The 13,852-nt window shown below is 41.4% G+C and overlaps 1 long non-coding RNA gene across 1 annotated transcript in view; it reads left to right on the forward strand.

The window, feature by feature from the left end:
* The window catches only part of LOC138848463 (uncharacterized), a 35,384-nt gene that overhangs the window by 3,199 nt on the left and 18,333 nt on the right, over positions 1 to 13,852 (forward strand). The window contains exon 2 of the long non-coding RNA XR_011386269.1: positions 8,036 to 8,192. This is a non-coding gene — a long non-coding RNA (uncharacterized lncRNA). The remainder of the gene's footprint in view (positions 1 to 8,035; positions 8,193 to 13,852) is intronic.

Raw genomic sequence — 13,852 nt, forward strand, 5'->3', positions numbered from 1 at the left:
TATATATTATCTAATTTATCTTCTCAGCATCCCTCTGGAGCAGTAAAGACAGATATAATTATCCCCACGTTGCAGATTAGAATAAACAAGGTGTAGAGAAGTTATTGGTCTTAGTGGAGATAAAAATCAGGGTTTTAAAATTCTAGACTAGAGCACTGTTTGATAAGATTTGGTACTGTGCTTACACGTGTGTGTGTGTGTGTGTGTGTGTGTGTGATTATCATTTTTCTTTAAAACTTTCCCTCCTCCAGTTGCTGTGATACTAAACAGCACTGTTTATCCATTTTTTTGGACTAGAAACCCAAGGGTCATCTTTGATTTCTTACTTTTCTTTGCCATCCCATCCATCAACAACTCTTCTGGCTTCTCCCAAAATATATTTCATTTTTTAAAAAATGTTTATCCATGTTCCTTTGCCACCTACCACGCTTTGGATATGGTTTGTCCCTTCCCAGAACTCATGTTGAAATTTGATCCCCACTGTAACAGTGCTGAGAAGTGGTGGAAACTTTAAGAGGTTTGGGGTCATGAGAGCTCCACCCTAATGAAGAGATTGATGCCTCCGGATGAATTGAGCGAATTCTCCTGGGAGTGAGCTCAATTTGCAAGGATGGGGGCTGGCTATGAAGCAAGGCTACCCTTTGTGTTTTCTCTCTCCCCAGCAGTTGCTTTTCTGCCATGAGGCCTTCATGATGAGCTCAGCAGATAGATGCTGGTGCCATGCTCTTGGACTTGCCAGCCTCCAGAACTGTGAGCTGAATAAACCTCTACTCTTTAGAATTCCTCAATCTCACATGTTCTATTATACATCAAAGAATTAGACTGCAACACCTCCATTGCACTCTAAGCCTCCATCACCCTTTGCTTCTTGCTCACCTAATGTCATCTATGTTGCCACTCTTGTCTGCATAATTACCCTGAATGTAGTGACATTCAGGATAAGCTACAAAAAAAAAAAAAAAAAAAGAGTAACATCTCATGTTACTGCCTTGTCAATAATTTCTTTCCCTCACACTAGAATAAAAATCAGACATGTTCCATATCTTATAAAATCCTATGTCACCTGGACCCTACAACATCATGTTCTACCACAGCACTCTATGCTCTCTATCTAATTTATGGCCTCTTTTTTGCAGTTTAGTTTTTTGATTCCTTACTTATCTCTCTTACCCAAATGTAAGTTTTCTGAAGGCAAGGAATGGGTCTGCTTCTTCACCATTGTATCCTGGACAGCCAACACATTTGGGTGCCAGTGAATAATTTTTAAATGAGGAGTGAACCCAGTATACAGTTGCATTTATTGCTATCCTACAGCTACATATATTCTTAGCACTTCACTTCCTTATAGGCAATATTTCATGTTTCACTTGGAGTCTTATAATCTATTAATCAATAAGCTCTATGTAGAAGACAAGGACTTGTGATTCTTTTATATTTCATAGCTAAGCTAGAGAAACAGCTAACCATATGACACAGAACATAAATACAATGCCAGTTTATTTTCATTCCAGGTTTTAGTTAATAATGTCACCATCTACCTATTTCCCCAAGCAAGCAAGAAACAGTTGTGTTCAACTCTCCCTACACCCCTTGATCCCTCTCTCACTTACCATCAAGATAGAAGATCCAGAGAAGAAGATCCATTAGAAGTCCTTCTTAGGCCGGCACCGCAGCTCACTAGGCTATTCCTTCGCCTGCGGCGCCGGCACACTGGGTTCTAGTCCCAGTGGGGGCGCCGGGTTCTGTCCCGGTTGCTCCTCTTCCAGTCCAGCTCTCTGCTGTGGCCTGGGAGTGCAGTGGAGGATGGCCCAAGTGCTTGGGCCCTGCACCCGCATGGGAGACCAGGAGAAGCACCTGGCTCCTGGCTTTGGATTGGCGCAGCACGCCGGCCGGGGCGGCCATTTGGGGGGTGAACCAACGGAAAAGGAAGACCTTTCTCTCTCTCACTGTCTAACTCTGCCTGTAAAAAAAACAAAACAAAAGTCCTTCTTAAATCCCTTTTTCCTCGGAATACTTATTTCAGACTTGTTTATTTCCCACTTGAACAATAACTGCGTTCCCTGCTTGTGGTCTCTCCAGGATACTTAATTCTGGAGAGAACTTTTGTGTCAAAAGCTTTACCACATACTAACTGGATGACCTCAGGCAAGTTTCTAATATGTAAGTTTATAGAAATAAAATGCTTAGAAGTATGCCCTATACATGGTAAATACTTAACAAATGACCGTAGGAGTTTTATTAGAACTTAGATTTAATCTTGTTTCTACTACCCATTAATTGAATGACTTGGCAATTTTCTCTGAGTTTTCTGAGTTTCAACTTCCTTATCTGTACAAATGGACATAATATTACCTACTTTGATAGCTTGATGTAAAAGCTAGTGACAAAACTCCTGTTGAAAAACAGAACAGCCCCATTTCTGGCACATAGTAGGGATTCAATAATATTTGCTTCCTTCCTTTTTACTATGTATCTGTCTGCATCTGTTTCCATATAATTAGAATGTGGGTTGGATTATGTCTAAGGATTTTTTCAGAATCAAAAGTTTATTTCCACCCTAGTTGCATAAAGGACAACCTAGGGCAATGGAATCCCCTCTTATGAAATGGTCAGGAGGCACCAGAATTGACAGGAAATAAGGGTTGTCACAGGCAGGCAAGCCCAGCACGGCTATTTTGGTGTGCAGTAGTGGGAAGGTGGTGCAAAATCCACTGTCTGACAAAAAAAAAATCTGAGCAGATGGAGTATTTATAGGCACTTCCCGAGGATTTCACTTCAGTCAGAGAGGATGCTATGGAGAAAGTTAGACTGATGAGTAGGAGGTAACTGAACCGTGTCTTCCTCCAGCCTTCTTGAAACAGGTCTGAGCATTTGAGGAGCTGTGTTTGCAGGAAATCTGGGGAGAGCTAGAGTTCTCTAAACGGACTAATTATAACCCAGCCTTCAGCAAATAGTTCTTGCAGCTTAGCTCAATCAGAATCACCTGCAAAGCACTCTAAACATGCAGATACTCTGCCTCATTCCTAAAGACTCAGGTTTCATAGGCCCAGCCTGGATTCAAGAATCAGGTGATTTGGGGCTGGTGCTGTAGCACGATGGGTTCAGCTGCCACCTGAGACATGGGCATTGTATATCACAGTGCCAATTCGAGTCCCAGCTGCTCCACTTTTGATCCAACTCCCTGCTAATGTGCCTGGGAAGGCAGCAGAAAATGGCCAAAATACTTGGGCCCCTGCTACCTGCATGGGGACCAAGATGGAGTTCCTAGCTCATGGCTTTAGCCTGAGCCTGGTCCAGACCTGGCTATTGTGGTCATTGTGGTCATTTGAGGAGTGAACTAGCGGAGCGAAGATACCTCTCTCTCTCTCTCTCTCTCTCTCTCTCTCTGTTGCTCTGTCTTTCAAACAAATACATCTTAAAGAAAAAAAAAAAAAGGATTGTAATGTAGGTGATTCTAGGACCACAATTTGAGAAACACTAACCTAGAGTCATCCAGAAGCACATTAAAAAGAAAGCAGCTGGAACACTGACCGGGGAAGCTAATCTATAAAGGGCACTCTAGGGCTTCGGGTTCATTGAGAAGGACATGGGATGTGGGAGCTGGAATTGGGTTGCTTGTGACAATGGGAGAGTGATGAGTGCTGCCACCTGCATTTATTCAGTCCAGCCTGCCTCCCTCTTCCTGCTCAGCCCACCAGTCTCTCCTCTTAATGAATGTTGGACAGATCTTTAAGGGAAATCAGTCTTAAAAGGGAGCCAGGGTATTGTTCTGCCCAGAGAAACATACATGGCTGGCTTCAATTCACTCCAAGTGTGGCCAGAAGTCACCCATACCACATCTTAGAACGTCCTTTTGTTCAGTACTCTTTTAATTAAAACATGCCTGAAAATTAGATGCTGCTGATATATTTCTGACCCAAGTTCATTCAAAGATAAACTTAACCTATATGAGGGAGGAAAATAAGGTTTTTCCTCTCTATTAAAATACATTTTTGGTCTAATTCCATTATTGTTTGTTTAAAAGTTTAAACCTTGAACTGGTCTTTCTTGCTTCCAAGCAAACTTTTCCTAATCCAATTCATTAGAAACAGACGTAGGGGCTGGCACTGTGGCATAGTGGGCTAAGCCGCCACCTGCAATATGGGTGCTGGTTCAAGACCCAGCTGCTCTTCTTCTGATCCAGCTCTCTTCTGTGGTCTGGAAAAACAGTAGAAGATGGCCCAAGTGCTTGGGCCCTTGCACCCCGTGGGAGACCCAGAAGAAACTCCCTGGCTTCTGGCGTCGGATGGGCCCAGCTCCAACCATTGTGGCCAACTGGGGAGTGAACTAGCTGATGGAAGACCTCTCTCTCTTTCTGCCTCTGCCTGTCTGTAATTCTGCCTTTCAAAGAAAGAAAGAAATCTGAAAGAAAGAAAGAAAGAAAGAAAGAAAGAAAGAAAGAAACAAAGAAAGAAACAAAGAAAGAAACAAAGAAAGGCAGATAAATTCCCATCCTTTATCTAACTATCTTTGGAAAATGAAATAACATAAACTTCCTTAGGAACTTTTCTTCATTTATTAAAGATTATTTATCAATTCTCAGACTCCTTTTTTTCTGATTGAACTTAAAGATAGAAAATGAGCTTTCTGATTCATTTAAGTAATCCATCTTCAAAATACTCAAGAAAACCATATGTGTGAATTCACTAGGGACTCAAAAATTATGAGTCAGGAGTCTTTTTTTCCTTACAGTGTTCAGCAAAAGATGTGAGTCTTCATCAGTTTACCCACCTGAATCCATATGTATAATGAAATAGAAGCTTTACTCTGTATTTCATAATGAGTAAAAATGATTCCATCATAACATTTTCTTTTGTCTGCAGCAAACTATTCATCTTGTTCTTTTCTTATTCCTAAATAAAATGTGTGTTTATGTTCACAAAAGCATAGTTATCATCCTAACTGGTACCAATCATACTACATTTCAGCCTTGTTTTTCTGAAAACTTTCTTGAACACATTAAGTGTATTCCTCCTTTTTGGGAAATTGGTTTCTCTCACTTTCCTCAAAAACATATACTACAAAGTTTTCACTCTAACTTTCACATTATTTTTTAGAATTTCTGCTTTCATAGCTTTGTATACATGTTTTCTTTTTAAAAAAAATTATGTAATGTGTGAATCAGGAAAGTATATCAAGTTTAAAAGGACAATCAAAATCTTTTTCAAGACTAATAAACAATTTTAAAAATTAAATTTCTGTCATTATATATAAATTAATCTTAAAGAATATGTAATGGAAGTATTATAAATCACTCCTGATGTAAATTACAAAATATGTATAAAAGTACTGAGTAACTCATCAAAAATGTAATGGTGGTTGATGTTGCTGAATTAAACCTACATATTACAATCTAGAGAATAATGTTTTTAATCTCACTGAAAATAATCTTTCTCCTGTAACTCAAATAAGTGTCTATAGAATTCTTTTAAATAGGAATCCAAGATACTATCAGTCCAGTTGACATTCTTTTTCTGTGACAAGATTGTGGAAGATTGAAGATTAAGATAATTTCCTTGTTTTCCATGATGCTTTTATGCAAAAAGGATGATTTGCATAATTTCTTTTCAGTCTCAATTGAATTTCTAAAGCTATTTTTCAAGCAAACTTCCACATGTCTCCAGTGTACACCATCTGTCTCATCTCTCTTTCTCTCTCTTTTTTTAAGTATTACAATTATCTTGTAACAGGAGCTGTCAAATCTTTATTCTCCAAGGATTCTTTTCTTTTGATAAATGAAAAAGAACTGTATATATTGTTATGTGTAGTTGCATGAACGTGATGGGGGTTAAAGAAAGGTTAGATGTTCAAAGCAGTTATGGTTAAGTTGACATATTAGAGGAAATGTGATCAGGTAAGATGATTGGAGTTTTTAAATCAGGTTCTTTAGGAAAATGAAGGGGTGGTCAGTCAAAAGATTAGTGGGGGAAGGGGGATGTAAAGTAAAGAAGAATTAGCAAATAGCCTTAGTAAAAGTTCTGTGACCCGTACTACAAAGCATTAGGGGAAATACAGAAAAAAAAAAAAAAAAAAAAAAAAAAAAGAGGAATGACCTTACTCGGCGGTTGAAAATTGCCCATAAAGCCTATTGGCATTTACAAATGGTTGATGGTTTTACTAGAGGAATCAAGTTTTATGTTTACATAGTAAGTGCATACTCAGTGGGAACTTCCAGGAAATCACATGAATTGCCAAGAAAAAGTCCATACTGAAGTATTATTTAGAACAAAACCTTAGCAAAAACATCAAAAAGGATTTTTAAATCGAATTCATAAGGAAATGCAATAGACAGAATGTATGCAGTATTCAGAATTTATAACCAATCTATTTTATAGCATTTCATAGAAATTTATTTGCAACTCAGTTTCAATTTGTAGAGCTCCAATTATTGAAATCTGGTAAGAAGCTACAGTTATACACAGAATCCTTGAAGAATGAGTCACTCTGAAAAACCAACTTTTTTTTAGTGTTTATTTATCTTGAAAGTCAGAGTTACATAGATTGAGGGAGACACACACACCGAGAGAGAGAAAGAGATCTTCCATCTGCTGGTTCACTCCCCAGATAGCCACAGTAACCACTTCTGGGCCAGGCCAAAGCCAGGAGCCAGGAGCTTCATCTGGGTCTCCCACGTGGGTAGCAGGGACCCAAACACTTGGGCCATCTTCTGCTGCTTTTCCCAGACACATTAGCAGGGAGCTGGATTAGAAGTGGAGCATCCAGGACTTGAACTGGCATCTATATGGGATGCTGGCATCACAGAAGGTGGCATTACTCACTATGCCACAATGCCAGCCCCTGGAAAATCAATTTTTATTTGGATACAAATATTTGAAATAGAGTAAATGTCCCAGACTCTTGAAATAGAAGTCACTGGACAAATTAACATTTGTATATGACACCAGGCTATTACTACAAATATCAGGCACTGTACAAACAGAATAGTGAGACTGGAGTCAGACAGACTTGGGTATGAGTCCTGCATCTGAATTTTTATTTACGTGATTTTTAAAGATTTTATTTATTTATTTGACAAGTAGAGTTACAGAAAGTGAGATGGAGAGACAGAGAGAAAGATCTTCTTCCATTGGTTCACTCCCCAAATGGCTGCCACACCCAGAGCTGTGCCGACCCAAAGCCAGGAGCCAGGTGCTTCTTCCCAGTCTCCCACGTGGATACAAGGACCCAAGGACTTGGGCCATCTTCTACTGCTTTCCTAGGCCACAGCAGAGAGCTGGATTGGAAGAGGAGCAGCCAGGACTAGAACCCGGCGCCCATATGGGATGCTGGCACTGCAGGTGGAGGATTAACCTACTGTGCCACGGCACCGGCCCCTACTTATGTGATTTTTACAACAGTTATTTTTACCTGTGTTAACCTTAGTTTCATTTTCTGTAAAATGGAAATAATGGTACCTACTCAGTAAGTTCTTACAAAGCTTAGAAGAGATAATATATTGGGGCCGGTGCTGTGGCATAGCAGGTAAAGCTACCACCTGCAGTGCCAGCATCCCACATGGGCACTGGTTCGAGTCCTGGCTGCTCCACTTCCAATCCAGCTCTCTGCTATGGCCTGGGAAAGCAGTAGAGGATGGCCCAAATCCTTGAGCACCTACACCTGCATGGGAGACCCAGAAGTGGCTCCTGGCTTTGGATTGGCACAGCTCTGGCCGTTGCAACCAACTGGGGAGTGAACCAGCAAATGGGAGACTTCTCTCTCTGCCTCTTCTCCTCTCGCTGTGTAACTCTTTCAAATAAATAAGTAATTTTAAAAAAAATATATAATATATTTAAAATGCTTGGTGTGTTATATGGCAGTTAATTAGAATTCAGTGAAGCTTACTAGTCTCAGTATTATTAAAGTTATGTTAGCATTGACATGATTATTTCACAGTGAGGTGTTCAGTATTATTTTTCTCTCAATAACACCAGGATCCTATATTTTTTACTATGCTTATTAGAACTTAGTTTTTCTCTTCGTTTTTTTTTTATTACAGACCACAGAAACTGTCCAAACCTTTTAATGGTGAGGGTTTGGATGTGCCACACAGGAGGAAGAGTCCACAAGGGGCTCCCGGAACCAGAATGCTCTCGGCTTCTTTTGTCTGAGACAAAGCTAAGCTAGACTCCTCTTCCATTTACATGATTCTCACGGTAAGAACCAGACTCTAAGTCTTTGTATATTTCGTGCTTTCAATATCCAGTGATGCTATTGCTTAAGTTTGGAATCTCTGTCTCCCACTCACCACCTTCTCATCCACTTTTGGTAAATAACCTTCAGCTGTGCATTTCCTCGCCTCTTCTTGGACCTCACTTGCAACATACTTCTCTCTGAGCATGTTAGTCACATGTCCTGCTTCCAGCTGTTGATTTGCTCAGATTCCAGACTTCCTGGTTAGAGCTTCACAGTCATTGTATAGACTATTACTTCTCCCTTTTTTCCAAGTGGCAGTTTTTCTCAATTATTTTATCCAAACGGTTGCTCCTCTTCCAATCCAGCTTTCTGCTGTGGCCCGGGAGTGCAGTAGAGGATGGCCCAGGTCCTTGGGCCCTGCACCCTCATGGGAGACCAGGAGGAGGCACCTGGCTCCTGGCTTCAGATCACCACAGTGCGCTGAAAAAAAGAATTATATGTAGAATGGTAGAAATTAGTCAAAATGGAATTATATCATCAAAATTCATCTACTTCTTATCCAACCAATGTAATGGCCATGAAAGTTGCTTTCAAATCTCTCTACATGCTCAGGTAACCATATTTAAAATAGAAATACAAACAGGACTCTGGGGCAGGCATTTCATCTAGGAGTTAAGAGGCCATTTGGGACACCTGCATCACATATTAGAGTACCTGGATTCCACTCCTGGCTCTGATCCCGATTCTAGCTTCCTGCTAATGCACACCCTGGGAGGCAGCAGATGGTGGCTGAAAGGCTTGAGACCCTGCCGCATGCACAGGATACTCAGATCTGGTTGCCAGTCTATAGTCCCCAGACTGAGTTACTGGTGGCTGGCTTTGACCTGACCCAGGCCTGCCTGTTCTGGGCAACCAGGGAGTGAACCAGTTGATAGGCGATCTCTCTCTCTGCCTTTCCAGTAAATAAACTAACTTAAAAAAATTAAAGCAAAACAAAAACATACCCAGAATTTTATCTGTTTCTTACTTTTTTCCCCCTCCTAAAATTATATATATTGTGGAAACCCTTTTTAATCAACATAGCATAAAACTAACTTACTCTATCTAATGATTAGTTTGCCATGGAATGGTTGTGTCCAAATCACTTTTCTATGAATACTCATTCAATATTTGTTTTTTTGCTGCTAAAAACAAAGCTGCAATAACCATTCTTGTTTCTGTATATTTCTATAGGAATAGATTCCCCAGGATAGAATTTCTGAGGCATATATGGGAGTCCTAGAAAAAGTCTTGGCTCCTGGCTCCTGCCTGGCCCAGCCCCAGCTGTTTCAGCCATTTGGGGAGTGAAACAGTGGATGGAAGACCTCTCTCTCAGTCTCTCCCTCTCTCTCTCTCTCTTTCTCTAACATCAAATAAATAAAATAAATCTAAAGAAAAGAATTTCTGAGTCAATGGAAATACCCATTTTTCACAGATGCTGCTAGATTTCATACCACAAAATTTGAACAAGTCTATAATCAAAAGTATCAGATTGATGCTTTCTATCATCAAGAATGAAAATACCCATCCCACATCACCATATCACCCTTGCTGGATGTCACCAGGGGCAGGCATTTGACTCAGTAGTCAAGATGCCACTTTGGATGCCCACATCTCACATTGCAGTCCCTGGATTTGAGTTCAAGTCTCTTTTCCAATTCAGCTTTCTGGTAATGCACACCCTAGGAGCACCAGATGATGGATCAAGTACTTGGGTCCCTGCCACCACATAGAAAACACAAACTGAGGTCCAAAGTCCTGGCTTCAGCCTGGACTAGCCAAGCTGTTGTATTTGAACCAATAGACAGGAATGTTTCTCTCTCTCCTTTCCAAAATTATTAGTTAATTAAAATAAATAAGCAAATTTTATTGTTTTGGTAAGTGCCTTGTGATATATGATTAATATTTAATTAAACTGCATTTTCCTGACTACTGTTTACTAATGAAGTAACCTCTTTTATTCGTCATTTGCATTTTATTTTATTTGAATTAGTTAATTTTTCTCTCATCAGTTTAATGGGAGCTCTTTGTATGTTAAGAATATTGGCCGGCGCCGCGGCTCACTAGGCTAATCCTCCGCCTAGCGGCGCCGGCACACCGGGTTCTAGTCCCGGTCGGGGCGCCGGATTCTGTCCCGGTTGCCCCTCTTCCAGGCCAGCCCTCTGCTGTGGCCCGGGAGTGCAGTGGAGGATGGCCCAGGTGCTTGGGCCCTGCACCCCATGGGAGACCAGGAAAAGCACCTGGCTCCTGGCTCCTGCCATCGGATCGGTGCGGTGCGCCGGCCGCAGCGCACCGGCCGCGGCGGCCATTGGAGGGTGAACCAACGGCAAAAGGAAGACCTTTCTCTCTGTCTCTCTCTCTCACTGTCCACTCTGCCTGTCAAAAAAAAAATAAAATAAAAATAAAATAAAATAAAGAATATTGCTCCCTTAATTGATATTGGCACTGCTAATATTTTTCTCAATTGGTAATTAATCTTTTCACTTTCTCTATAACTTTTAAATTATTTTTAAAATTTGAAACAGTGTCAAACTTAGAGAAACGTTGCAAGTTCAACCCAGAGAACTATTTCTGAATCATCTGAGAGAAATTTGCCAACATGATATCCCATTACCTTACAGATGTTCTCCTACATACACAGTACAACCACCGAAGTTGAGACTTTAGCATTCATATATCACCACCAGTAAAATTTGTCAATACTAATAATAATGAGAGGGATCCAAGATGGCTGAACAGAGAAAAACCAGCACAACAAAGAAAGGACAATGTTTCCAGGATACTGACAGAAGGAAAATTTCAGTGAAGAAGTGACTAGAACTGTAAACAGCATAGAGACTCTCAAACCAGCAGAGACAGGTGCACGAAGCACACTGTGGCTCCTTCCCTGGCTCGCCTGTCAGAGGGCAGGGGAGGGCTCCTCGTTGCTAGGAAAAGTAAGCAGAATGGGATCCAAGTGTCTTCTTTGCCCCTAAAAAGAACCCACATTACCTCTCTCTGCCCCTACAGTCCCAGACCTGAGCTTCTGTGGCATAGCCATAGCTAAACTCCATTCTGACTTAGGAGACACCCAGCAGCCCCATCTCTCCCAGAAGCCCCCAGAGCCAAAGCCAAGGCAGCCCCCAGGGTGGAAAGAGGCTCCTCTGCATTCTGCAACTGCAGGATTACTGGGCACAGGTCCCACAGCCATGCTCACTCGCTCTGCCTGACCTAGGGTAATGCCCCTCTGCCTCCAGGGGCTCGTCACCAGCAGCAGCCAATAAAGAAGCCCAGAGGATTAGACCTCAGGATGTCTCCTTCTCCTTAGCACAAGGTGTGAGTGGCCACGGCATAAACCCCATCATCACCCTTGCTTGCCTTCTGGGGACTGGAATCAGTATCTTCTGTGTCCTGCAGCTCTGGGACTGTGGCTGTTGGTGCATGGAGTAACTCACACTTACCCAGGAACCTGGAGGGCCCCCACTGTACTCCTCTTGTTCTGGTTTTGGCTGCCAGTCTACAATCCCAAGTGTAATTGGCACTCAGTTTATGAGAGCTGGGTTAAGACCCCGCTGCATCCTGCAGCTCTGAGATAGTAACTGCTGGTTCTACAAATCCTACGAACAGCTGTAGACCTGGGGAGTGCCCTATCTGCATTCCTCCCCAAGGACCTGAGCTCTGGGGTTGTGACTGTTATATAAGTCCCAGCGATACCTGTGCTCACCCACAGGTCATGGGGAAGGCCCCAAGTGTATCCTACTGATCCAGACTTGCATCAGCTAGTACACAATCCTCTTCATTATTTGTGAACAACTTGTGGGACATGGATAAGTTACCTTCCGAGTCCTGCAGCTTTGGGACTGGAACAGTTGCAGCTATACTCCACACAATTAGCTGAGTCCCCTCCATGGGACCACTGCTCCAGATTCATGCCTGCCATGGCACAATCATCAGCGTAACCTGCGCATGGTATGTGAGCCCTGTATGAGGTCTCCACTGCATCCTGCAGCTCTAGGACTACGTTGGCTCTATAAGTATCAGGGACACCTGTGCTTATCCTGTGAGACCTGGGAAAGGCTCTGTCTCCATCCCACTGATGCAGGCCCTAAGTTGCATAACCTACAGTTTTTCCATGGGACCTGGACAAGATACTCTTCTTGCCCCTGTAGATACAGTACTGTGACTATTAGTACCATATTCCTCAGGGTCACCAGAACACATTCTGTAGAACATAGGGAGGACCTCACCAGCGTTCTACCACTCTAGGCCCACACCTGCCAGTGTGCAGTACCCAGTATAATCCATATTAACTTCATGGGACCTGAGCAACAACAACAACAAAAACAACCAATCCAATTAAAAAATGGTCAAAGGACCTGAACAGACAGTTCTCAGAAAAAGAAGTACAAATTACTAACCATCAGGTAAATGAAATGAAAATCAAAACCAAAGTGAAATATCACCTCACCCCTATTAGAATTGCTATTATCAAAAAGACAGAAAGTCACAAATGCTGGAGAGGATATTAAAAAAGGGGAAATCTTATACACGGATGTTAGGAAGGGAAATTAATACAAACAAGAAGTATGGAGATTTCTCTAAAAACTAGAAATAGAACTGTCATATAATCTAGAAATTCTGCTACTGGGTATATATCCAAAATGCATGAACTCATTGTATCAAAGAGATACGTGCTCTACCATATTTATTCAGCACTGTTCACAAGAATCGGTATATGAAATCAAAGTGTCCATCATATGAGTGGATAAAGAAAATGGTATATTTACATAATGGAATACTATTCAGCCATAAAATAGAATGAAATCCTCGTATTTGCAACAAAATGGATGGAACAGGAGGCTATCGTAGTAAGTGAAATAAGCCAGACAGAGAAAAACAAATATTGCATTTTCTCCTTCATATGTGGGAGCTAAAACATTAAATTTGATCTTACCACAGCAGGGTGATGACTAGATACTGGGAGGGGTGCGGGAATAGAAGGTGTGTGGATAATGGGTACCGCATCAGAGTCAGATCAAAGGGGAGACTGTAATTCACAATAACCTAGGATATACTGAATGAACAAATAGAAATTCCAAGGCTCCAATCATACAGTAATGTTAAAGAAGGGGAAATGTTCATTACTCTGTTTTGTGAAATACACATTGTATACATGAATTGAAATATCTCAGTGAATCCCATAAATATGTATAATTATTACTAATACATTTTTAAAAATATTATTCCCCAATAATATCCTTTATGCCAAAAAATGTATTTCAGAATCATGCATTGAATTAAGCTGTCATATATCTTTTATTCCTTCAACTTGGGACTCATATCTCATTCTTGAATTCTGTATTTTAAGTTTATATATATAATTGTTTTTATCTGAGAGACAGAGTGACAGAGAGAGAGACAGAGAAAGCAAGAGAGAGATCTTCATCCATTGGTTCACTCTCCAGATGCCCACAACAAGCCAGGACTGTGCCAGACTAAGTCCAGGAGTCAGGAACTCCACACAAGCCTCCCACAAGGAGGGCAGGGACCCAGGTACTTGAGCCATCACTTGCTGCCTCCCGGAGTATGGAATATCAGGACGTTGGATGAGATGGTAGTGAAACTTGAACCCAGGCACTCTGATATGGGATATGGGTGTCCC

This window comes from Oryctolagus cuniculus, chromosome 2, assembly GCF_964237555.1.
Source record: "Oryctolagus cuniculus chromosome 2, mOryCun1.1, whole genome shotgun sequence".
NCBI lineage: Eukaryota > Metazoa > Chordata > Mammalia > Lagomorpha > Leporidae > Oryctolagus > Oryctolagus cuniculus.